A 26,540-nucleotide genomic window follows, 5' to 3' on the forward strand; every position below is an offset into this window, starting at 1 on the left:
TCAGCAACAGTAATGCGTTCCTCTGTACATGAATGCACTTCACCTCATTACTTCCCTCCTTCCCCCTCCTTAAATCTCCCTTCCCCAAAACATGCTATACTAGTAAACATCTACATTACAAACCAAGATATTAATGTACATCTGCACAAATCTTCAATACTACTGCCAGTTTCTCTCATGTTTATCATTATTATTTGATTTTTTTACTGTTACTATTATTGCTTTAATAAATTAAATAATTTGTATGTATTGCATCTGTTGTAAAAATACTGCCATCACTTACTTTATTAGGTTTTAGTCATTACTCTTTATTCATATTGTGACTAGAGTAGTATAATTTTCTTATTTAAACTATTGTCATGATGTAACTCTGATGTGTGAATTGCAGCATGTGTGAAACACTGGTTTGATGTAAGAGAGGGCCTGAAGGCCCTTATCTGATCAGAATAAATAAATAAATATCTCTTTCCTCTCCGATTTTGCGCAGTATCTCCTCATCTCTTACCTTATCAATACACCGAAATTTTAACATACGTCTACAACACCCCATCTCAAATGCTTAGATTCTGTTCTCTTCCCACAGTCCATGTTTCACTGCCCTGAAATGCTGTGCTCCAAACGAACATTCTCAGAAATTTCTTCTTCAAATGAAGGCCTATGTTTGATGCTAGTAGATTTCTCTCGGCCAGGAAAGCCCTTTTTGTCATTGCTAGTCTACTTTTGGTGTGTTCCTTCCTCCCAATTACTACTCAACCGCAAAATCAGACTTTAACTCTGCAGCGGAATGTGCGCTCGTTTAAAATTTACCAGTACCTTCATTCTTCTTCCCAAAGTTCGTTTTCCGTACTCCGCAGTATTCTTGTGCTAGTATATGTTGCGATTGGATGGTTGGTTGGTTGGTTTGGGGAAGGAGACCAGACAGCGTGGTCATCGGTCACATCGGATTAGCGAAGGATGGGGAAGGAAATCGGCCGTGCCCTTTCAGAGGAACCATCCTGGCATTTGCCTGGAGTGATTTAGGGAAATCACGCAAAACCTAAATGAGGATGGCCGGACGCGGGATTGAACCGTCGTCCTCCCGAATGCGAGTCCAGTGTCTAACCACTGCGCCACCTCGCTCGGTGCGATTGGAGGCAAAGATATTTTGTGAAGGCTGGAAAGGTGGAGATGAGCTACTATCCGAGTCAAGTTGTGACGGTAGATCATGGATCGTGCCTGATTTCCTCAGTCTGTATGAGCACTTGCCGCCAAAAATAAGTTCCCGGTTCTAGGGCCGGTGCCAAGCACAGCTCGATCCATTTTTCATTTCATTTGTGAGGAAGGTTAAGAGTACACAGGCGGCTCGGAGTACGCAGGGTATTTTCGTGCAGTTGTCAAAGCAGCTGACAGTGTTTGATGAGGTGTTTCCGTCTCTACACGAACAGCTGTAGAAGACACATTACTCTCCGTTTGCTCAACTTCATTTAGAATTCCCAAGTTCAAAGATATTCTCCTATCGTTTGTAGATAAGCTTTTGAAATTAAAATATTAGAGTAGTTTTGAGTGTATTGAATGAATATAAGGCTTTTTACTCCCATGTGACCGTACGTTACAGTTAAATTGCAACAAAGTAATACCATAGTTCTTTGCATGAGTAATGCCGCCACAGAGCTGTGACCTCCTGAATCGATACATGAGACGCCAGGAGTATCGGACTAAAAACTGGCTGACGAAGCTTCATATTAGTCTGCTCAATAACCGATCGAAGCTGAATCTGAATCTGCCGCCCGAAGAGCTGACACTGACAATTCCAAAGACCGATTACGTTCAAATAAAATAAAAGTTTAGGTTAGAGACAAATTTTCCACTTATTTAAAGATACAGAAGGGAAACTTGAATAAAGAAGGAGTCTCAAACAAAAATCGCTGGTGATCACCTCTGCCCTATCGAAACTTCCTCAGAAGAAAATGAGAGGGGAAAATTAAAATTACAGACAGGAAACTTGAAAGAGTATTCGAAATAGCTCTAAGGAAAAAGACGAAATCAAGAGTGCGGTGGAGCTGACTTTTCGTATGACGTTGTGTCCCAGGAATATTTAGTCGGATGCCTCTGAGATATTGATCACGAATTTTGTTTTGCTCTCGTCAGTCATTACTCAGTAACTGTGGCGCTAAACGAGGAGCACTGATTAGCAGCTTTCTCTCGCCTTTGATTTGAGGTTACCTGTGAGCAGACTATCAATGCTCAGTTTTCAGTCAGAGTAACCGTTCACTCGCTAATGACCTTCTGCAGCAACACTGGTAACTATTTCTTCGTGTAATACACCTTGGAACACAAATTTGTGAACAGAACTTAGATTTTTTTATATGACTTTGGAAGAGAGCTGCTCGAACGCGGGCGTGGTGAAAAGTAATGCCTCCGAAATTTTTATATGAAAACATTTAAAGTTGTTTAGATGGAACAAACGTTGTTAACACTGTGCATCTTCATTTTTCGTGTCTGGATATTTATTTCTCAACATACTCTCCCTCATGACGTAAGCATTTCTTTCAACGAGAGACCTCTTTCTTCGTACCGTCAGTGTAGAACGTTTGATATTGTTGACGGACCCACAACCTCACCTCTGTTTGAACCAGTTCGTTACTAACATAGTGAAATGCTCGAAGGTGTTCTTTAAGTTTTGAAAATGGGTAAAAGTCGGATGGGGCCAAATCGGGACTCTTTGTTAGTTGATCTATGACATTGAATCCAAGGCGCCGGATTGTTGGATACGTCGCAGCGCTCATGTGCGGTCTGCCATTTTCACGATCAAAGGGAGTGTGCTCCGTCAGTGGACGAACTCTTCGAAATCAAAACTTCATTACAGCACGCTGTATCTGACGTATTGACATAGTTGTTACACACCACCATGTTATACGCTACAATTCAGAGCACGCTAGCAGCAGAAGGCTACAAATACTGTACGCGTAGAATTATTAGAACGCTTGTTTTATTTAAAAAGCTTTGAGAGTTTCTTAGATAAAAAATCTGGAACATTATCTTCCATCACGCCATGGTATGTTTTAAGATCGGAGGTGACTAATGGCATGATTTTACGGTGTATAAAACAATTTAAATACTTTTTTCTTTAATGTTCTGAAATAAGACTCACTCCTTGTAACGTCATGTCAGTTCCACCTTTCGTAAAAAAAAATTAGGAAAATATGACAAAAGAAGCAAAGCACCTAGAAGACATCGTCTGAGGTCAGTTTAGCTTCTTATATATACACACCATCAGGGGCTATGTGAATAATTACAGTTGCAAATTTTCTTTGACAATTTCGTCTGTCACCAGCGTGTTAGCGTTCTTCTTGTATAGCGTTTTACCAGTCCTGGCAAGGCTCATAACGGGCGTGAAAGGCATAACACATTGAGTGGTAACTGTATGGGGACAGCCAGTGTGGCCGAGCGCTTCTGGGCGCTACAGTCTGGAACCGCGCGACCGCTACGGTCGCAGGTTCGAATCCTGCCTCTGGCATGTATGTGTGTGATGTCCTTAGGTTAGTTAGGTTTAAGTAGTTCCAAGTTCTAGGGGACTGATGACCTCAGATGTTAAGTCCCATAGTGCTCAGAGCCATTTGAACCAACTGATTTATGGCCCACTTGTTTGAGTCAGCGTTATCAGCACCTGTCATTTCCTAAAGGGTCCTCACCGTTGGTCTCCATTTGGCCGAATGATGTAACCGTATCATGTGAAAGTGAGGACAGGCGTACTCATCGCCAAGGTTGTGGTCGACCACGACTGACGACCATGACGAAGGGTCGTCATATTGTCCACCAAGCACATCGTAACCCCTTCTTCACAACTGCATCTCTCGTCATAAAACAAGAAATACATATTCCCTGCTACATTCTGTGTCATCCCGCGTCATTAGTCAGAAATTGGGCAAACGAACTAGTGAATTATTGTCCCAACCGTAAGATAAAAGGTAAAGGTTCGCATTCTGGCCCTAGACGGACGAGTCAAGTCCGACGGACCACCACGTCGTCCTCTGGCAATGACGTCATCGGATGCAGTATGGAGGAGCATGTGATCAGCACACAGCTCTCCCGATAGTTGTCAGGATTCTTGACCTCGGAAGCGCTACTAATCCGCAAAGTAGCCGCTGGTCATATTCACGAAGTACAATTCAAACTGTGCAAGTCCTCCTGACAAGAACAAGAAAGACAACCTGCCAATACCGGGAATTGAACTCGGAACCCCAACACGTCAGTTAGCCGCGCTGAGCGCTCTCGAAGACAAATGTCATCAGTTGTGAACCTACGTGCTCATGAGAGGACAATACAGTTCATGATGTCATTGATCAGTGGGTGCCTACAGGTCTCAGGGAGTACAATGCCATACGGATGGGTGGTCTCATACCACCGATTTCTTCACGAATTTGGCTCGATTTTATGGTCACTGAAATAATATCACATACCGCCTCAACATGTGAAGTTTTATTTCGTTTCCTGCTTTCTTCTGGATGCTTCACGTTTTTGTCAGGTATGAATGGTGGGATTTATGTGACACAGTAGACCCATAAAACTATAAATGTGACGAAACAAAGCCATTCGTCACGGCTATATTCTTTTAACTTTTCGTTGAGAACGAAACGAAAACTTTCGTAATAAAAACATTTAGAATTATAGTCCAAATTATTCTTATCTGTTGTATATTTTCAGATGACATTACATCTGTAGATATCAATTAACATATTATGAAAACCAAATGGAATCTGAGATGACGCTGAAAACATTTTAGTTAAAGTTCACTACTATAGCAACAAAATCAACACAACTGGCAAAAAGAAATGTAGCACAGTCTGACACATAAATTTTCAGAAAGACAAATGAGCATGTAAGAAGCTTCTGTTTTGTATTTCTACTATATCTGCTGTATGAAAAAAATATTAATAAAACAAAGTTTGTTTCTAGAGAATGGAGACAAGTGCTATCAACTTCGAAGGAAAAGAGCCGTTTGCTAAGAATTTCGATGGATTGTAATAATATTTGCCTGTAAAACTTATGTACTGATCACATTGAATAAGTATCCCTCAGACACGACTAATATTTGCCTATGAAGAATTATAACGCAAGGCTATTGGAAGGATGGGGAATAAGCACTTTGTAAGAGATGTAATTGAAAAGATTCTCCGTAGCTATCACTTCAAAGCGGAAATGAAAAGCATGTGGGCAAGTAATTAGATGTTTATGACCGTTAACAAATATACATGACAGGCAATTTGGGGCACAAAAGTCAGCCGGATACCAAGGCAGAAAATAACTGTAGATTCATCTTCACTGATCGAACATTCCAGATCCTTCCGTGAGGAAGAAGTATGGTTCGGGCAACAAGTCATGGTATAAGGAAGATTGCTCGAATGTTTGTCACTACAGTCCATATCCCAACCCCGTCTCACAATGCTGAAACATTCTTTAAGTAACGTTCAGTGATTTCTATAATGACTATTTATTCTGAAGGTTGGTATTTTAGTTGCATCGGTTTGATTACGGAGTGAAAGATTTCATGCAGTGTCGCTTTCGAGAAACACGAAACACATGTGATTTCTATAATGACTATTTATTCTGAAGGTTGGTATATTAGTTGCATCGGTTTGATTACGAAGTGAAAGATTTCATGCAGTGTCGCTTTCGAGAAACACGAAACACATGTTCAACTTTTAAGCTAATAAAGGAGACATATACAATAACAGAGTTAGTTCTTGTTTTAAAGAAACAATAAGAACTTGTTATTAAAATATTGTGCGGATTCTGCACAGAAGACAGAGGGAAATTTCAAACGTTTCTGTCTTGAACTCAACTGCCTGAACTTCTAGACCAAAAAGATTATAAACTTAGAAGCAAGATAACCGTTGCTCAAGTTATTATAATATATACGTTTTATTCAAATTGCACTTCGAATAAGATCAATTCGTGATAGCAAGTCTGTCACAAAAAAGCACTGGAGACACGCCAGTCACTTTCTTCGTCCACATTGGAAGAGGGCCACCATAACCGCTGATGGATGGATCATTTTCACTAAACTTTATGGCTGGTTTTGTCTCATAGATACCTTCTCGTCATATGCACTGATAGTAGGAAGGAAAATCTCAACACCCTTGCCCAGGGTGCTCATCACTGAGAAAGTTATCAATGAACTTGAAATTGATATAACCTTCTGTTCGTGAATACACGTAGTATTAATGTATTTGCCTCCCTAGAAGGTTTGTTTGTTACATAAGCCTTTCCCAGTTATGTAAAACAAATATTGCCACCCTGTATTGAGGCTACGTACCTCCCAAGTTAGTATGGCCTCACTTCAAATACCGGTGATGTGCTCTTGGCTTTACTTATCAAATCGTTATATTGATTCGGTGATGACATGGTAACGCTTTATTAGTGGAAAATCACCGTCTCGCAGGGGGAAACTGAGAGCAAGGGAGAAAATATTTCAGGAACGTTTTCAGTTGAAACTTCCGAGCTGAGAGACCTCGGTGGATATGTAGAATTATTCCTTCACATTACGTGTCCGATTACGGGAGACATTCGGAAGTGAAACGTCGGCTCCGAGAAGCCCCCACCCCCCAGATAGAGAACACCTCAGTTCCTCACGCGACGCCGACTGTGTGATTATCTTTGACTGGAGCCTTCGATCTCGATTAAAATGAACTGATCGTCATTCCGCTGGTGCGAATTCGACATCCGTTCTTCTTCTCTGTTAAAATTAATCAGTTGCTTTTGAATATCCTTTTCCTGTCTCAATATGATAATGCGTTTTGCTTACGAAAGCGCTCGCCTTACTCAATTTTATTTCGTAGTTTCCATCGCGAACATGTTCTGCTTCGGCCGATTTGTCATAATGTCCAGGCGGCAGTGTTCTTGTGTTCGTTTCAACAGCCATTAACACTTCTTTTTGTCGCCCCAACGTATACCTGCGCACAGTAGCACGGAATTTTATATTCCCCAGGCGTCGCTGGTGGGTGTTTTAAATCTTTCGCTGTTCTTAAAAATTCTTTTATCTTCTTGGTGGGTCTAAAGATGCGATCCGTAATCTTGTCAATAAATGACAGGAAAACTTTCGTATTTGCCCTGGCATTCTGTGTTCCTGGTCAGAATGCTCGATCCTTCCCCTAAATGGAGCAACCATTTTTCTTGAAATCCAATCGTAGGTAATTTAGCTCATCTTGTAAATAAATCAGTTGGCAGATTTTATTAGCCATGTGCAGCAAATTTTTAACGACACCTATTTTTTGCATTGGGTGCTGTTGGATTCCTTATGAAGGTATCGATGGTTTGTATAGTTTTCTTCTACATGTTATGGAGGAACATAACCTCCACCACTTTGATCGGATACATCCAGAAAATTAAGTTGACCGTCGCACCTACAAATGACAAATAACATGCTGTAAAAAACAGTTTCCATGAGCAATTGGAAAACGTGTATGACAGTCTGCCCCAGCACGACATTAAAATCGTACCTGGAAACTGTAATGCCAAGATAGGAAAAAGAGAGACATCTTTAACGGATGATATAAAATGAAAGCGGCCATGGAGAAACCAATGAAAATTGGACTAATAATGGTATCATTCGTTGAATGAGAAGGCGTGAACGTTAGAAGTACAAGGATATAAACAACGAGACATGGTGTAACTCGTCAGGCTTTCCCGGCGATCTAATGACATCTTTGGTTGTCGGGTGTTCCGCCGGATATCAGCGTCGTACTTGCACGATATTTCGGTCACGTAGCCCGTAACCTTCATCAGGTGCGACCTGAGACTGCTCCTCGAGTGGACCTGGTCCAGTATTTATGCCTATGGCCTTCCCCCTCCACCAACGGCTGCAGGCGCTTCCTCTGTGGTTCGCGCTCATTTCCTGCGACCTGCTGGAGCCTTTCTGCTCTGTTTTCCGTCCGGTGCGGTTCTAGGTGCTCCCTCTGCGGTCCGCGCCCACCATTCTCACTTCTGGGTGTTCCATCTTCGGTCTGGTGCGCATGGCAGTCCGATAGGGGCTCGTTTTCCATCTCCATGTTCTAGAACTGTGGAGATTAGGTGCAAAGAACATCAGAGGCACACTAGATTAAGACAGGTGACTAAGTAGCCATAGCTGAACACTGTCTAGAACTAGATCATGCCATGAAGTGTGAGGATACCAAGAGTCTAGCACAAACACCCAGATTTTGGGACAGTGTTATAAGAGAATGGATAAAAATAAAAATGGCTGACGAACTTATGAACCGTGACACAGGGTACCTGCTAAGCAGAGCCTGGGATCCGGCTCTGCAATTGTTAAAGGAGCAACGGGGCCAGCTGCAACACTACACAAACAGAAGAACCAGAGACATGGCAGGCGCACCAGACCGAAGATGGAACACCCAGAAGTGGGACTGGTGGGCGCGGACCGCAGAGGGAACATCGAGAGCCGCAGCGGGCGAAAAACGGAGCGGCAACGCTCCAACAGGTCGTGGTGAGCGGGCGAGGACCGCAGGCGGATCGCTTGGTACCCCAGACCGTAGATGAAACCCCCAGGAGCGGGTTTGGTGGGCGCGGACCGTAGAGTGAACACCTAGAACCGCAGCGGACGGAAAACGGAGCAGCAACGTTCCAGCAGGTCGCAGGGAATGGGCGCGGACCACGGAAGTAGCGCCTGCAGCCGTTGGTGAAGGGGGAAGGCCATAGGCATAAATACTGGACCAGGTCCACTAGAGGAGCAGTCTCAGGTCGCACCTGATGAAAGTTACGAGCTACGTGACCGAAATATCGCGCAAGTACGACGCTGATATCCGGCAGAACACCCGACAACCCAAGATGTCAAAGAGACATGGTATTCCGCAGACACAAAGAAAGCATATGTAATATATCATACATTTATCTCAAACAGTTACAGGAGTGCTATGAGCGAGATTCGTACAAACAAGGAAGCCGACACAGCCTCTGTGTATAGCTTGGTGGTCGCATCCATGGAAGTCAGAGTGAAGACAAATCACAGGAATCACAAACAATGAACTGTGCAATAGGATGTCCAGTCACTGAGGGACAATCCTGAAAGTTGTCATTATCAAGTGGAGGAGAGCAACAGGTTTGAAGTACTTGACAAAACAAAAGAGGAAATGAATGAATGCGAAACTAAAGATACAAATATATGCTGGAAGAACTTCCAGAAAGTAATTCAAGCGTCAGCCGAAAGGACGTTTCCAAAAGTAGAAGTAAAGGAGAAGAAGTGATTCAACGATCTATACAAAACAGCGGTAGAAGTTGGCATTACAACCAAGAAGGCGTGACTTCAGTACAGAAAAGAAAACGAAGAATTAGAACAGCATCACGGGGAGAGACTGAAGGGAACAAGCAAGACCCTAACAAGAGAAAAAAACTTTACATGAAGCTCAGCGTAGAGAGTATTGAGAACGACCAAAATGAAAACAACACTCGCGAAGTAAATAACATCAAAAAGGGATATCAAATGCGAACGGCAGCTCTTCACGATGTCAATGGAAGTATTATCGCCGAACCAGACGAGATATTGAAGGTTTGGAACCAATATTTTGACGAATTACTAAACAGCCCGGAACCAGAGAAAACTTGCCCTACAACATCTGAACCTCTTGTAAATGATCCAAAATACGAGGAGGTAATCAAAAGTTTCAAAAAACTGAAAAATCACAAAGCGGCGGGGACTGATGAAATACCAGGAGAATTGCTGAAAAACGGCAGTCATAAATTTAACGAGTAACTGTTTCGTCTTATTCTTAAAATTCGACAAAATGAAAAAATATATGACGAATGAAGAGAGTCACAGTCTCCACACTCAAGAAAGGAGATAAACGAAATTGAGGAATTGCAGAGGAATATCGCTACTAGCCACAGCATACATAGTACTGTCACATATAATATTACAATGACTTATCCTCTATACCGAAGGCGCAATACTGGACTTCCAGGATGGATTTCACAAAAATAAGTCAACAATAGACAGAAAATTTTGCATAAAGACCGTAAATGAAATAATACAGGAATAAAACAACAGCACCCATTACCTGCTCATAGACTTTCAGAAGGCCTACGGTTCGGTGCACAGAGAAACGGTACGGGAAATCATGGCAGAATACGTAATCCACAGGGAACTCATTAGCTTCGTCAAATGTATGTAGGAACCAGTAAGCAGGTTGACATATTGTGGTTAGGTATCCGCTTTGAGAAAATAGTTGACTGAAATTAATGTTCTTTTCCCACTTGTCTTCACCTGTGTCACGAAAAACGTGGTAAGAGAAATCAAACGAGAAACAAATGGAAACATGAAAAATCAACAACCAAATATACTGGCCCATGAAGATGACACAGTTTTACTAAGAAATAGCAGTGGTGAAATTTAAACGCTGTTAAAGAAGCTAACTTAAGCCTTCATGCAGATAACATGGTCATACTTCAGGCAGCTTAATGTAAACACAAATGATCGCAATAGAAGAAAATCTAATACCAATATAGACTAAGGAACGAAAAAAGTCTACTTTTGCCTCCAAAAACTTGTATTATCCAAACCCTTGATCAGAAAACAGAAGCTGGAATTATGCAACACAGTCATCAGGGAAGTGTCACTATACGGAACCAAAGCATGGAACATGACTAAAAAATAGAAGAGCACCAGCACTCGGTCTTCGAAAACAAAGTGTACAGAAAAATCTTTGGCCCAGCAATTAATCAAGCAACACAAAGATGAATTTCGAGATCCAACAACCACTTAAGGTAGGTGACCAGCCCTCTGTAGTGAACATCGGCAAAGCGAGACGTTTGTTATGGACGGGCCATGTTGACAGAATGGACTATGTCACAAGAGCCCGTCAGATATACGACAACAAGATGGAAGGCTCAAAACCCCCTGGAAGACCAACAAGCAGATGGCAAGACGAGGTGACCTCAGACTGTAGTGCTCGGCATCACCGAACAGGAGGAGGCAACACAATACAGAAAAACCTGGAAGCAGATAGTGAGGGCGGCGCTGGATCACCAAGTGCCAAAAAAGCCAACATAATGAGTGAGTGTAGAAGTGATTATTGTTTTCTTTCTCCATGGTAAAATGAGTTTTTGTGTTGATGCCATAGTGATGGAACAAGAAGACGTCCATCTCCTCTTCATGGTGTGTACATTCCACAAAGGTATGATCCACGTAGAGGGACCATTTAAAGATCTTTCACTGGCCGTCAGCATCGCCCATTGTTCAAAAATTTCAATAAAGAAATTGGCAGGAGCTGTACTAAAAAGTATGTCCGTGGCCACCTCATCCAATAGCTCGTAAAATCCATTGTTGTGCTGGAAAGACATCGTAGTGCCTAAATAAAGCTGCTGTATGAGTAGGAAAAGTTCCGCTATAAGAAATAGGTTCATTCTCAGGAATCATCGTAAAGAAGATACAATATCAAACCTGAAAAGAATATCACTCGGGCCCACTTTCAGGTCTTAAAATGCACTGAGTTTGAACTACAACTGTCAGTTCTTCCAACTACTGTGGCAGCAATAGGGCTCGATACCTATTAGTCTTATGATACTCATATTGGGGCGCAAAGTAACCTCTGGCTTATCGAGTTCCGAAGATTCGCGTCGGAGAGGAAAACTCAGTAACAGAAGTGAACAGCGGTCACTGTACACTGTGGAACACTAGAGGTCACGAGAGGCGTGGCCCACAGTACACAAGGGGGCTTCGTTACGGAAGCAGTAACAGAAGAGTGAGTTGGTCAGCACACTGCGAATGTGGATAGGTCCTTGGATGTCATCTGAGTAACAAAGCCATCAGGAAAGTGCATTTTTCGTGATCTGATGGTGAGCTGTAAACGCGAAGGAACAATCGCAGCTAAACGAAGACAAGCCATATCTCATGTACTGATGGACACAGGTTGTCGAACACTGTGGAACGTGCCTGCAAAAAACAGTGACATCAACCGAAGGAATCACTTGAGAGTTAGAAACTGCTAACAACAGTGCCGATAGCACAGCAGCTGTGCATAGCGAATGAAAATTGAGAGGTTAAAATGCTGCTCACCAACCATGCACTTCTGCTGTCAATGCAAAGCGACGCTGGAGATGATGTAAAGGGTGATGACAATGGACAGTCGGTAACCGGAAGCGAGTGATTTGGAATGTTGACTCACTCTGTACCCTGTGGGAATCAGCTGGAAGAGTTTAGGTTCAGCAAATTTCTAGAGAACGTTATCTGTGATCTTGTGTAGCACCAACAGGGAACTGTTGAAGGGATGGGGGTAACCATATGTTGCGTTTTTCGTGGTTTGAGTGTGGTTCCCTTGTCGCAATTAAGGAAACGATAAGGGCGGGAAGATATTAAGACTTGTCACAGGATTGTGTACAAACAGAGGAACCTGGTGCCTAAGCCATGGGGGTATGCACTGGATATACATCACAGTGGGTGTACCTAGGATTTCCTATGGGGCCGTAGTGTGGTAAAAGAATGTAGGACAGCGGGTTGCTGCTAAAGAGCTTGCTAAGGTGCAGAGATTGGCCTGCTTAGCCATAACGGGCGGAATTAGCTGAACACCAACCGCTGGAATGGAAGTCATGCTGGATATACCTCCACTTCACCTTTGGGTTAAAATGGAGGCAGCAGCTGGGGCATACAGACTTAAAACTGGCCAAAGCTGGGTCTCATTGAGATATCCAGAATCACACGTTAACATAGTGAGTGAAGTAAATATAGGTATGGCTGGCGAAATGTCCGCTGACTATATAATAACTCCGAACTGCTTCGACAAGCCATACAACATAATAATTGGAAGTAGGGAGCAGTGGGAGAAAACAGTTCGACACTGTACGAGGGACATCGTTTGGTTCACCTATAGGTCGAAAACAGATCAAGGCGTTGGGGTAGCGTTGTACAGGGTTAAGACACGACTGGAGAGCAGTATCTCTCTAGGGAAACTGGCCTCTGTATTCCAAGCCGAAATTACTGCAATCAGGGTATTGTGGAGGAGAAATATGAGTAGGTGCTACAATGACCGTAGCATCTACGTCTATTCAGACAGGCAGCTCTGAAATCATTGGCAGCTCCTGCAACAAGATCTAAGATTGTTGCAGATTGCCACAGGGATCTGGTGGAGCTAGGGGGAAACAATAGGGTGTACCTAGTATGGATCCCTGGCCACTCAGGGATCTGTGGCAATGAACAAGCCGATAGATTGGCTAGGATGGGGGCAAAAACTCCATTTATTGGACCGGAACCTGTCTTGACAATCACCAAGGCTATGATCAAATTAGAAAGACGGAACTGGCTTAGGAAACAGCACGTAGGATATTGGACCAAGGTCCATAAACAAAAGCATAGTAAGGTAATAATGCCCATGCTATGTTTTAAAAGAAGCTCAGTAATCCTGGGATTGAACAGAAAAGAGATCAAACTCATGACTGGACTGATGACCGGCCACGGGAATTTCAAAAAAGATCTACACACAATGGGTATAATGGAAGAGGACCCTAAATGTAGGATCTGTGATGAGGGTGAAGAAACTGCATCATACCTAATCTGTGAATGTATGGCATTGGAGAGTAAAAGATACAGAATCTTCGTGACAACTAGACCCGAAGAAATTGTGTCTAACAAAAAACTGGTAGAGGGACTCCTTGCACTATTTGAGGGCACTGGTTGGCTTTACTAGATATACAGGGAGCGACACCGCACACTAAACCTATTTTCGGTGCGGGCAATGGCGGGTTAGACCTAAGCTGTTTTAGCTCTCATGTTAAAATCAAACCAAGTAAAATCAAATCAAACAGAGGAACAGTTTGGGAACGGTGACAACGCAGTTTGTCAAAAAGCAGCATCTGTGAGGCTATGGTCTGTGGACAACAATGTTCCTCAAAGGGACTGCCGTGCCCAGATTCCCGAGATGTAACAAATGCAGCATCTCTGGGATGACTTAAAACGCTCCTTAACCCAGCGTTCAAAATGGTAGAATCTCTCATTTGGGATCTTGAGAAAGAATGGGCTGCAACTCCTCCACAAACAACCATAAACCTCAGTGAAAGTGTCCTCTACACACTTTAACCCGTCATAAAGGCGAGTAACTGACGTACCCAGTATTAAAGTTCAAAATCAGGAGTCTTCTGTATACTTTACTCAAATAGTGTATGATTCCAGGAATGTGTTCTTCGTTCTTCTCACGTGACAACGAGCCCATAAAATGCATTTTCAGCGTTGGAAAATTTGTGATGTAGATTAGGTGTCTATCTCAGTTTATTTTGATCAGTATGTGGAGAATATCACTACTTAATCTCACCGATTCAATCATAAGTCAGTGTTTCTCCGTCTCGACTTCGCTCACCCGTTAGAAAATGTTCTCTGTTTTCATCATCTGGATTCCTTTGTCATTTCTACCCCTGTTGATGGTTAAATTATTCCGTGTTTAAGTATCCGTGAGCATCTCCTTAATAATCGCAAGTTCTGTCTCGTTACGAGCAAGCAGATCCCAGCTGGGTCACTAACTTTGTCACCAGAACGGTTAGCTCGCTGTTTTACAGGCAACAGAGCGGCCTTTATTCGCTACAAAATAGTCCTCTGAATGCTCCAGATATGCCAGTCTCCCTCTGTTGCTAGAAAGCTAACTTCCTTGCAACTGGACGTAATTAACACTGTTCTGATTTCGCATCCGTTACAAATGGCCATTCCTGGGCGTTTCTACTAGTTTAAACACAGGATATTAAGTTTCATTGGTCCTTAACGTTCGACTAGAGCCCGTGACAAACTACAACTGTTCGCACCTTACGAACAGCTACCGTCCACTATTCCGCCAATTTTTCGCGTGCACTTCATAAATTTTTTGCTTGTACATCCAGGAGTTCAATATTTCCAGTGTGAATTTTTCACACACTTTCAACACCACTTCGTGACTGACTTCTGCTTGTGAAAGCGTGTCTGTTTATTCAGTGAGCTGTCGCGACCACGCATGTCGAAACTTATCGCAGAATTCATCATACCTAAGTCTCACAGAGCATAGTTGGCACAGCAGCAAGAAACTTGTGTGTCAAAGATAAAATGTTACACACATCGAGTAAAAATAAATGCAGAACTAAGCGAAAAGCTGAAAATTTACAAGTACAATGATTGGTAGTCATAATGTTGGACACTGAATGCTCAGAAGTACTTATTAGGGTGAACACGTGATATGAATGGGTTCTATCAACTGTACAGAAACCTAGATGCGGGCTCATCATGTTATCAGACGTATCTGCACTCCGATGCCTTGGTATTGTCTATGACTTCCGCCATTGTGCCACCAGCTACTTAATCTCTGAAGTACGCACATTAAACTTTCCATGGTGCCTCTGACTCATGTGGTTTTGGCGTCCAGAAGAAGAAATACGTAAGTTTCAAAGGCAGCCGTCAGACATCTACTCGCCTTGAAAACAGGAGGATACTTCCAAGCCGAAACCTTATATTTCGCGCCAAATCGAAGCAATGTTCCCAATGAGTGCTCAAAAATTGATAGAATATTCCGTTCATAGAAAGACGCTTCCACCTAACGACATCAATTAATTAGTGGATGTATTCTAACATCTCTTCCACCATATTTTTCCTATAGCTCCCTCATGTGCCATGGAAGACAGTCCGTGATGTCTTAGAACATTGTGTCCCTCCATTTTGTCAGTGTTTTCCACACGTTCCTTTCTTCATCGACTCTGAGGAGAACTTCCCCTTTGCCTTTCTTATCAGTCCGCCCTATTTGCGACATCCTTCTGTAGCATCTCACGTAAAGCGCTTCGATTCTCTTCTTTGCCGCGCGGGTTTAGCCGAGTGGTCTTGGGCGCTGCAGTCATACAATGTGCGGCTGGTTCCGGCGGAGGTTTGAGTCCTCCCTCGGGCATGTGTGTGTGTGTGTGTGTGTGTGTGTGTGTGTGTGTGTGTGTGTGTGTGTGTGTGTGTGTGTGTCCTTAGGATAATTTAGGTTACATAGTGTGTAAGCTTTAAGGACTGGTGACCTTAGCAGTTAAGTCCCATAAGATTTCACACACATTTGAACATTTTTTCTCTTGTTTGCCAGTTTTCCCGCAGTCAATAATTCATTTCCATACAAAGCTGGGCCTCAAACGTATATTAAAAAATATCTATTCTACAGACTGACACCGATATTTAATTTTAGAAGACTTCTCTGGGCCAGTAATACCCTCCTGACCACGCTGATATTCTTTTCACGTTCTCCTTGCCTCGTCTTCATGTGTTATTTTACTTCGTGTCATCTGGGCTCAGTTCAAATCGGGACTGAATCACTAGAGACTATATTCCTCCAGTCAACGAGGTTCCAGACCGAAGACGTGTCTGGAGACACCCCAGACCAAAATGACTGTCTTTCGATATACTGTCCCCCACCAGGAGTAATGTTATGGAGTGATCTTTCCTTTCATAGCACGCTGCATTTGGTTGTTATTCGCACCACCGTTAAAACACAGCGGTACGAAGACGATAATCTACGAACTGTTTTGTTCCCCTTCATGAGCAGCCGTCCTGGGTTGGCATTTCAACAAGACAATGCCCGCCTGCACACGGAGGTGGTCTGTACTGTTTGTCTTCGTTCGTGCCAAGCATTGCCTTAGCCAACAAGGTCGCCCAGTCTTTGGAGCAGTACAGGAAGGGCCCTCCTGCCACCTCGGGATTTTGACGATCTAGCGCACCAGATGGACTGCATTTGACGCGATATCGCTCAGGAGGACATCCAACAATGACATCAATCAATAGCAAGCCGAATAACTGCTTGCACAAGGCCAGAGTCGGACCAAAGCATTAATGACTTTCTCAAATTGCGAAGTTCGTTCTCTTGAACAAATCACGCTGTTTTTTCTGAAATTGTAATAATTTCTTAGTTTGTACACGTACATCGTGTCTGCAGATAATTCCTTTCTGGTGCCTCGTTTTTTCTCTCTTAAAGTGTACTTTGATTTGTGAACCATAATGATGTGACAACCGTGTTTTGCGTTACACAATTATGTTTCTTTCTTTACCAGGGTGTAAGTAAAGAGTCAAAATGTTTCCCCACTAAGTTTTATGGGTAATTTTTTTAATTCTGTCCGATCAACGACTGACGTCTTAACAGTAAGTTTTTACATGCAAATGAATCACTAGAAAAATTACATGATTCTCGAATACTCTCCCTCTCCGGCACAAAACATGCGAGGAATGCAACCAGGAAATTGTAGATCAGCTTTTAGGCTTCTAAGTGCCAAAGAAGGCGTCCAATGACACTGAAGGCCCCAGTAAGGATATAGGGGCATTTCAGACAAAGAAGTTTACCTCAAAGGCATGAGCAGTTGCTCAAGGTATATGGAGGTACGGAGTAACTTACTGTGAAGATATAACAAAGAACGGAGGTACCCAATTGAGAAGCAGCCCGAACAAAAAGTGTATGCTTTAAAATATTCAACAACAAAGTGTTAAAGCGACATGAAAATCTGCTAATGAAGTATTTCTGATATTTTTGGTTTATTAGTTATGATTACTAACTTGTATTTTCGATCAAATAATGCAGATTTTTCAGAATACCTCTTCCACAATACGCCCTTCTTGAAGTCCAGAATGACGTATCTGTATGTGTTAATGTTTCCCAAAAGACCAAAATTCTGAGCAGGTTTTTCAGTACGAGTCAACCATAAGGAACTTTCAAAAAAAGGGTAAATGATTTCTATCATGAAAGTGTTACGGCACAGGGGAAAATGTTAAGGTGCATCAACTAAAAATCTTGGGACTAGTTACAAATCTTCCAACCATTACTTCACCTCAGGATATCGGGGGTGGGTTTTACTTGGTGAACCAGATTTCGCGCACTCAGAAGCGACAGCTTGGCTCTTGCATGCTGACATTACAAATATGTCTGTTAAAAAAATTTCAAGTTGTGAATATTTTCGGTAGGAAACGTATATCAAAGAAAAACAATATGGCTACTCTAGTATCTCAATTCAATATTAGGAGCTGCTCGGCGCAGGCAGTGCAGTGGGCAGAGCTGTTTTTATGGAATACACAATTTGGACGACTTTTCTGGGCCTAAATATATCTTTTCTATTTTCTAATTTTGATCTGTCCAATAATGCTTCAATATACACTGTTTATTAAACGATATAGATCCTACAACAGTAGGTGTTTTAACATCATTAGTAACAAGTCCTGGTCAGAAATGTCAGATATATTCACGACGACCAATAATCTGTAACTAGGCTGTTTAGGCTTTTATGGTGGTAACGCCACATAGCGCTCTGTATGAAAATCACTGACTGCGCGGTGTGCAGTCTGTGGCTGGTTGGACTGATTGTGGCAATATTCGCTATTGTAGTGTTGGGCAGTTGGATGTAAACAGCTCACAGCGTTGGGCAGTTGGAGGTGAGCCGCCAGCAGTGGTGGATGTGGAGAGAGACATGCCGGAGTTTTGAGCGGACGATCTGGACGTGTGTGTTGTGTCACCGCCAGACACCACACTTGCTAGGTGTTAGTCTTTAAATCGGCCGCGATCCGTTAGTATACGTCGGACCCGCGTGTCGCCACTATCAGTGATTGCAGACCGAGCGCCGCCATACGGCAGGTCTAGAGAGACTTAATAGCACTCGCCCAGTCGTACAGCCGACTTTGCTAGCGATGGTTCACTGACAAAATACGCTCTCATTTGCAGAGACGATAGTTAGCATAGCCTTCAGCTACGTTATTTGCTACGACCTAGCAAGGCGCCATATTTAGTTACTATTGATATTTGAATCATGTACCGTCAAGAGCGACGTTCGTGATTAATAGGTTAAAGTTAAGTATTCAACGAGCTACGTCCGTCTTTCTAAATTATATATATATATATATATATATATATATATATATATATATATATATATGAAGATGCTGTGATATGCAAATGATTAGCTTTTCAGAGCATTCACACAAGGTTGCCGCCGGTGGCGACACCTACAGCGCGCTGGCATGATGAAAGTTTCCAACCGATTTCTCATACACAGACAGCAATTGACCGGCGTTGCCTGGTGAAACGTTGTTGTGATGCCTCGCGTAAGGAGGAGAAATGCGTACCATCACGTTTCCGACTTTGATAAAGGTCGGATTGTAGGCTATCTCGATTGCAATTTATCGTATCGCGACATTGCTGCTCGCGTTGGTAGAGATCCAATTAGTGTTTGCAGAATATGTAATCGGTGGTTTCAGTAGGGTAATACGGAACGCCGTGCTGGATCCCAACAGCCTCGTATCACTAGCAGTCGAGCTGACAGTCACCTTATCCGCATGGCTGTAACGGATCGTGCAGCCACGTCTCGTTCCCTGAGTCAACAGATGGGGACTTTGCAAGACAACAACCATCTGGAAGAAAAAGTTCGACTACGTTTACAGCAGCATGGACTATCAGCTCGGAGACTATGGCTCCGCCTAATGAAGTGCTCGAAGGTGTTCTTTAAGTTTAAGAAACAGATAGCAATCGGATAGTGCCCAGACGGCAATAAGTGGAGGATGAGCGATGCCGGCGAACCCAGGCCATAGGTTTGTGGCAAGACGTCGCTGCGCCTCTGTGTGGTCTGACACTGCCGGGCTGAAGGAGGTGCTCCATGTGTAGATGAACGGACGAACCCTTCGACATCGAAACTCGATTAGAACAGGATTTTTATCTCCAATCGAAATAGTTACCTTACAAAGTGCCACGCTAAACGTGAAAATTCCGAGTAGACATGAAGAATAAAGACGCGGAGTGTTAATAACGGCTGGCCGGAGTGGCCGTGCGGTTCTAGGCGGTACAGTCTGGAACCGAGCGACCGCTATGGTCGCAGGTTTCGAATCCTGCCTCGGGCATGGATCTATGTGATGTCATTAGGTTAGTTAGGTTTAATTAGGTCTAATTTCTAGGCGACCGATGACCTTAGAAGTTAAGTCGCATAGTGCTCAGATCTATTTGAACCATTTTTTTTTGTTAATAACGTTTCTCTCACTTAAAAAGCTTTAAAGATTTTTCACATAAAAAAAAGTTCGGAGGTATTATTTTTCAGCACAACCTCGTAAAAATAAAAATCAAAATAAAGCTACACATACATCAGGAATCTAACGCCCCAACTCGAGTATTCTAATGCAAAACTCTATCCGCTGCACTAGCTACACAGAATTCCTGCATAACCTTGAACGGGGACAGTGGTCTGACATTTTATTTCAGGGTTGCCAAATTGTCTTCATTTGACGTCCATTTTCTACCGAAAATGCGTACATTATGAAATTTTGTACTGCCAAAGTGTGAGGAATCTCGTTGTGGCATCCGAGTTCGTAATTTTTTATTCACCTTGTACCTTAACTGCGAGTGAGATAGTTACTATTACAAATATACAGGGAGAAACATCTCTGTTAATCGAGCAATAGCGATGAATTGTAAAAATAACAGTTTTAAAAACTGCTAATGCATTTCGAATACTGATCGGAGTTTGGTAGTCAAACAATTGCCCAGCTTCAAAGCAAAGCACGATACAAGCGTTTCCTGCCGCATGCTTCTGTTCCAGCTCGCACGCCGTTACTCGAGAGATTTTCTTGCCACACCTAAAGCTAATGTAAAGAAAGAAATTTTGTTTTGCAGTATAGTACCTTAATCAGCACGGTACTTCCAAGCAGAAGCCCCGCTAGCGCGCCTCGCAGGTCGCTAAGTGCGGTTACTGTGTACGTATTACGGCACTTTAAGTGGCTCTTAGCATCCCAACAGCGAGGGCGGCAGAAGGCTGGAAAAAAGAAGGGGGGAACTCCGAGGACCGACGCATCCGTTGATAATGTTACTGGAAGCGGAACATTCCACGTATCCCGAGCAAGCGGCGCTGCGCCGTCCGCAGGGGAGGAGTGGGATCTCGAGTCTAGCAACATGGCTAATGCTGTTGATGGCGCGGTCTTTGTGGAATTGAGAAAGCCGTCCAGTAATGAAATTAGATGGCAGCGGCGGCGGCGACGACGTGGCGTGCCACGGAACGACGGTTCTCGCGGCCGCCGCCAGAGGCGCTGCTGGCCGGCGACGTTGCCATCGTCTCCCCGTTCCTCGAATCTGTTTAAAATTCTGCAAACGTTTTCCAAAGAGCGACACAGCTTTTTACATCGCCTGAAAATCAATGTTGACAAGGAACACGGTTCACATTTTAAAAAATCTGGCCAGGTGCAAGTAGACTCGCATACTGATTAGTCTGTAAAAACTCATTTATGAATACAGATAGTTTATCCAGTCCAGGAATCGAGTATATTAACGACATGTGCCTGTTACTGAGAATTATACTGGCACAATATCGGTCTCATGTATTCCAAGGCTTTGGAGAAAGCTTTAATATCAAGTTTGAAGTAGGGTAACAATGTCAAAAGAAATATTTTTTCGTGTGATTAAAATTTAAAATTTCCCTTCAGTTGTTTCTTCCCAAATTTCGTCAATCTAGATCAACGGGAAGTACGCGATAGCTTATGATGACTGAATTTTCGAGTATTAAAATATGAGACGTAAATAGCCGTATGTTTCGACTGAATTAACTTAGAAGGTTATACTTTTGAACCGTCCAGATCGTACATCTCAATATGTGACATCAATTTGAAATGGATACATCCACTCGTACCTGCGATAAATGGTTCTTAATAGTCGTAGAGTCAGACAACAAAGCGATTCTGTTAGGGTGCCATTTTAACAGTCTGTGCTAGGGAACACGAAATGTTAAAAAATAATATTATGACGAACTTCTGAGGGATACTGTTCTGCATTTGGTCTAGTATTTAGTAGCAACAGCTGATTTCAAATAATATTTTACAACCAGTTGTGGTGATCAGAAGCTATGGTTACAAAGCCTGCAGTGAAACATGTATAATTCATTTTATTGCTAGTACATAGTGTAAGTAGGCTGTTTAGAATTTGTTATTGGTAACGCCACATAGCGCTCTGTATGAAAAATCACTGGCTGTGCTGTGCGTAGTCTGTGGCTAGTTTGCATTGTTGTCTGCCATTGTAGTATTGGGCAGATGGATGTTAACAGCGCAGTTGGAGGTGAGCCGCCAGCAGTGGTGGATGTGGGGACAGATATGGCGGAGTTTTGAAATTTGTAAGACTGGATGTCATGAACTGCTATATTTATATTATGACTATTAAGGTAAATACATTGTTTGTTCTGCATTAAAATCTTTCTTTTGCTAACTATGCCTATCAGTAGTTAGGGCCTTCCGTAGTTTGAATCTTTTATTTAGCTAGCAGTAGTGGCGCTCGCTGTATTGCAGTAGTTGGAGTAACAAAGATTTTTGGTGAGGTAAGGGATTTGTGAAACGTATAGGTTAATGTGCACCGTAGGTGCAACCACAACGGAGGGGTATCTGTTGAGAGGCCAGACAAACGTGTGGTTCCTGAAGAGGGGCAGCAGCCTTTTCAGTAGTTGCAGGGGCAACAGTCTGGATGATTGACTGATCTGGCCTTGCAACATTAACCAAAACGGCCTTGCTGTGCTGGTACTGCGAACGGCTGAAAGCAAGGGGAAACTACAGCCGTAATTTTTCCCGAGGACATGCAGCTTTACTGTATGATTAAATGATGATGGCATCCTCTTGGGTAAAATATTCCGGAGGTAAAATAGTCCCCCATTCGGATCTCCTGGCGGGGACTACTCAGGAGGATGTCGTTATCAGGAGAAAGAAAACTGGCGTTCTACGGATCGGAGCGTGGAATGTCAGATCCCTTAATCGGGCAGGTAGGTTAGAAAATTTAAAAAGGGAAATGGATAGGTTAAAGTTAGATATAGTGGGAATTAGTGAAGTTCGGTGGCACGAGGAACAAGACTTCTGGTCAGGTGACTACAGGGTTATAAACACAAAATCAAATAGGGGTAATGCAGGAGTAGGTTTAATAATGAATAGGAAAATAGGAATGCGGGTAAGCTACTACAAACAACATAGTGAACGCATTATTGTGGCCAAGATAGATACGAAGCCCACACCTACTACAGTAGTACAAGTTTATATGCCAACTAGCTCTGCAGATGATGAAGAAATTGAAGAATTGTACGATGAAATAAAAGAAATTATTCAGATAGTGAAGGGAGACGAAAATTTAATAGTAATGGGTGACTGGAATTCGAGTGTAGGAAAAGGGAGAGAAGGAAACATAGTAGGTGAATATGGATTGGGGCTAAGAAATGAAAGAGGAAGCCGCCTAGTAGAATTTTGCACAGAGCACAACTTAATCATAGCTAACACTTGGTTTAAGAATCATGAAAGAAGGTTGTATACGTGGAAGAACCCTGGAGATACTAAAAGGTATCAGATAGATTATATAATGGTAAGACAGAGATTTAGGAACCAGGTTTTAAGTTGTAAGACATTTCCAGGGGCAGATGTAGACTCAGACCACAATCTATTGGTTATGACCTGTAGATTAAAACTGAAGAAACTGCAAAAATGTGGGAAATTAAGGAGATGGGACCTGGATAAACTGAAAGAACCAGAGGTTGTACAGAGTTTCAAAGAGAGCATAAGGAAACAATTGACAGGAATAGGGGAAAGAAATACAGTACAAGAAGAATGGGTAGCTCTGAGGGATGTAGTAGTGAAGGCAGCAGAGGATAAAGTAGGTACAAAGACGAGGGCTGCTAGAAATCCTTGGGTAACAGAAGAAATATTGAATTTAATTGATGAAAGGAGAAAATATAAAAATGGAGTAAATGAAGCAGGCAAAAAGGAATACAAACGTCTCAAAAATGAGATCGACAGGAAGTGTAAAATGGCTAAACAGGGATGGCTAGAGGACAAATGTAAGGATGTAGAAGCTTATCTCACTAGGGGTAAGATAGATACTGCCTACAGGAAAATTAAAGAGACCTTTGGAGAGAAGAGAACCACGTGTGTGAATATCAAGAGCTCAGATGGCAGCCCAGTTCTAAGCAAAGAAGGGAAGGCAGAAAGGTGGAAGGAGTATATAGAAGGTTTATACAAGGGTGATGTACTTGAGGACAATATTATGGAAATGGAAGAGGATGTAGATGAAGTCGAAATGGGTGATACGATACTGCGTGAAGAGTTTGACAGAGCACTGAAAGACCTGAGTCGAAACAAGGCCCCCGGAGTAGACAACATTCCATTAGAACTACTGACGGCCTTGGGAGAGCCAGTCATGACAAAACTCTACCAGCTGGTGAGCAAGATGTATGAGACAGGCGAAATACCCTCAGACTTCAAGAAGAATATAATAATTCCAATCCCAAAGAAAGCAGGTGCTGACAGATGTGAAAATTACCGAACTATCAGTTTAATAAGTCACAGCTGCAAAATACTAACGCGAATTCTTTACAGACGAATGGAAAAACTGGTAGATGCAGACCTCGGGGAGGATCAGTTTGGATTCCGTCGAAATGTTGGAACACGTGAGGCAATACTGACCTTACGACTTATCTTAGAAGAAAGATTAAGGAAAGGCAAACCTACGTTTCTAGCATTTGTAGACTTAGAGAAAGCTTTTGACAATGTTGACTGGAATACTCTCTTTCAAATTCTAAAGGTGGCAGGGGTAAAATATAGGGAGCGAAAGGCTATTAGCAATTTGTACAGAAACCAGATGGCAGTAATAAGAGTCGAGGGGCATGAAAGGGAAGCAGTGGTTGGAAAGGAGTGAGACAGGGTTGTAGCCTCTCCCCGATGTTATTCAATCTGTATATTGAGCAAGCAGTAAAGGAAACAAAAGAAAAATTTGGAGTAGGTATTAAAATTCATGGAGACGAAATAAAAACTTTGAGGTTCGCCGATGACATTGTAATTCTGTCAGAGACAGCAAAGGACTTGGAAGAGCAGTTGAACGGAGTGGACAGTGTCTTGAAAGGAGGATATAAGATGAACATTAACAAAAGCAAAACGAGGATAATGGAATGTAGTCAAATTAAATCGGGTGATGCTGAGGGAATTAGATTAGGAAATGAGACACTTAAAGTAGTAAAGGAGTTCTGCTATTTAGGAAGTAAAATAACTGATGATGGTCGAAGTAGAGAAGATATAAAATGTAGACTGGCAATGGCAAGGAAAGCGTTTCTGAAGAAGAGAAATTTGTTAACATCGAATATAGATTTATGTATCAGGAAGTCGTTTCTGAAAGTATTTGTTTGGAGTGTAGCCATGCATGGAAGTGAAACATGGACGATAACTAGTTTGGACAAGAAGAGAATAGAAGCTTTCGATATGTGGTGCTACAGAAGAATACTGAAGATAAGGTGGATAGATCACGTAACTAATGAGGAGGTATTGAATAGGATTTGGGAGAAGAGAAGTTTGTGGCACAACTTGACTAGAAGAAGGGATCGGTTGGTAGGACATGTTTTGAGGCATCAAGGGATCACAAATTTAGCATTGGAGGGCAGCGTGGAGGGTAAAAATCGTAGAGGGAGACCAAGAGATGAGTACACTAAGCAGATTCAGAAGGATGTAGGTTGCAGTAGGTACTGGGAGATGAAGCAGCTTGCACAGGATAGAGTAGCATGGAGAGCTGCATCAAACCAGTCTCAGGACTGAAGACAACAACAACAACATAGGTTAATGTTAGTCATGGCCATTCTTTTGTAGGGATTATTGAAAGTCAGATTGCGTTGCGCTAAAAATATTGTGTGTCAGTTTAAGCACAGTCATGTATAAATAGTTCAAAGGGGACGTTTCAATAGATTTTAGGGAATCGTCGCCATATCGATTTAGGGCGGGGTAGGGCGGTGGTTAGCTCACTGGAATCGCATTCGGGAGGACTACGGTTCAAACCAGCATCCGACTCCTGATCCTTGACACAAACCAAGCATATGCTTCGACTCTAATGTCCGCAACGTCGACGATACGTTAAACCCAACCTTTCTTCCTTCCATATCGAATATATCCACTTGGTAAAAATCAAGCTGTGTATTCAGCCACGTTGTTGCGAATTGCTTTATCTCCTCGTCTAAAGCGAATCATCGTCCTCCTTGAGTCCTCCTCAAGAGAGGGAAATTGTGTTAGTCGCATGGAGCGAGGTCTGGGCTGAAGGGAGGGTGGTCGATGATGCACCACTGGAATTGCTTCAATAGCGTGGTAGTCTATTTGGCACTATGAGGTGGCACGTTATCATGAAGGACCATGGTGCTCTCAGAGAGAAGCTGGGTGGATTCGTGCCAAGGACCAGGTGCTCCTTCCCGCCTGGAAAGCTATGTGTTAGACCGCACGGCCAACCGGGCGGGCTCAGACCCATATTAGTCTCCACTTACTTATTCATATCACAGATGGGGACCAGCTGTCGGTGCACCCTACTACAAGCTCTAAATGTTCTTAATATTACAGTTGTGGTGCAACGTTTCGTTAGTAAACAATACACGGGAACTTATATACAGTCATACACAATCACGTTTGTCCCTTAAATCACCACTCATAACACACAATAAACCTCTCTCAGTGCATTTGGAAACCTTAACACTATGCCGTCCGGCGACACCACAGTGGTGTCCTGCGCAAGATAGCGGTCAACGGCCGGCAACATCACATGGGTGTCGTGAGCATGGTATCGCGCAGTGGCTGGTGGCACCACAGTGGTGTC

Source organism: Schistocerca gregaria, chromosome 1 (assembly GCF_023897955.1).
Source record: "Schistocerca gregaria isolate iqSchGreg1 chromosome 1, iqSchGreg1.2, whole genome shotgun sequence".
In the NCBI taxonomy this organism is placed as follows: Eukaryota; Metazoa; Arthropoda; class Insecta; order Orthoptera; family Acrididae; genus Schistocerca; species Schistocerca gregaria.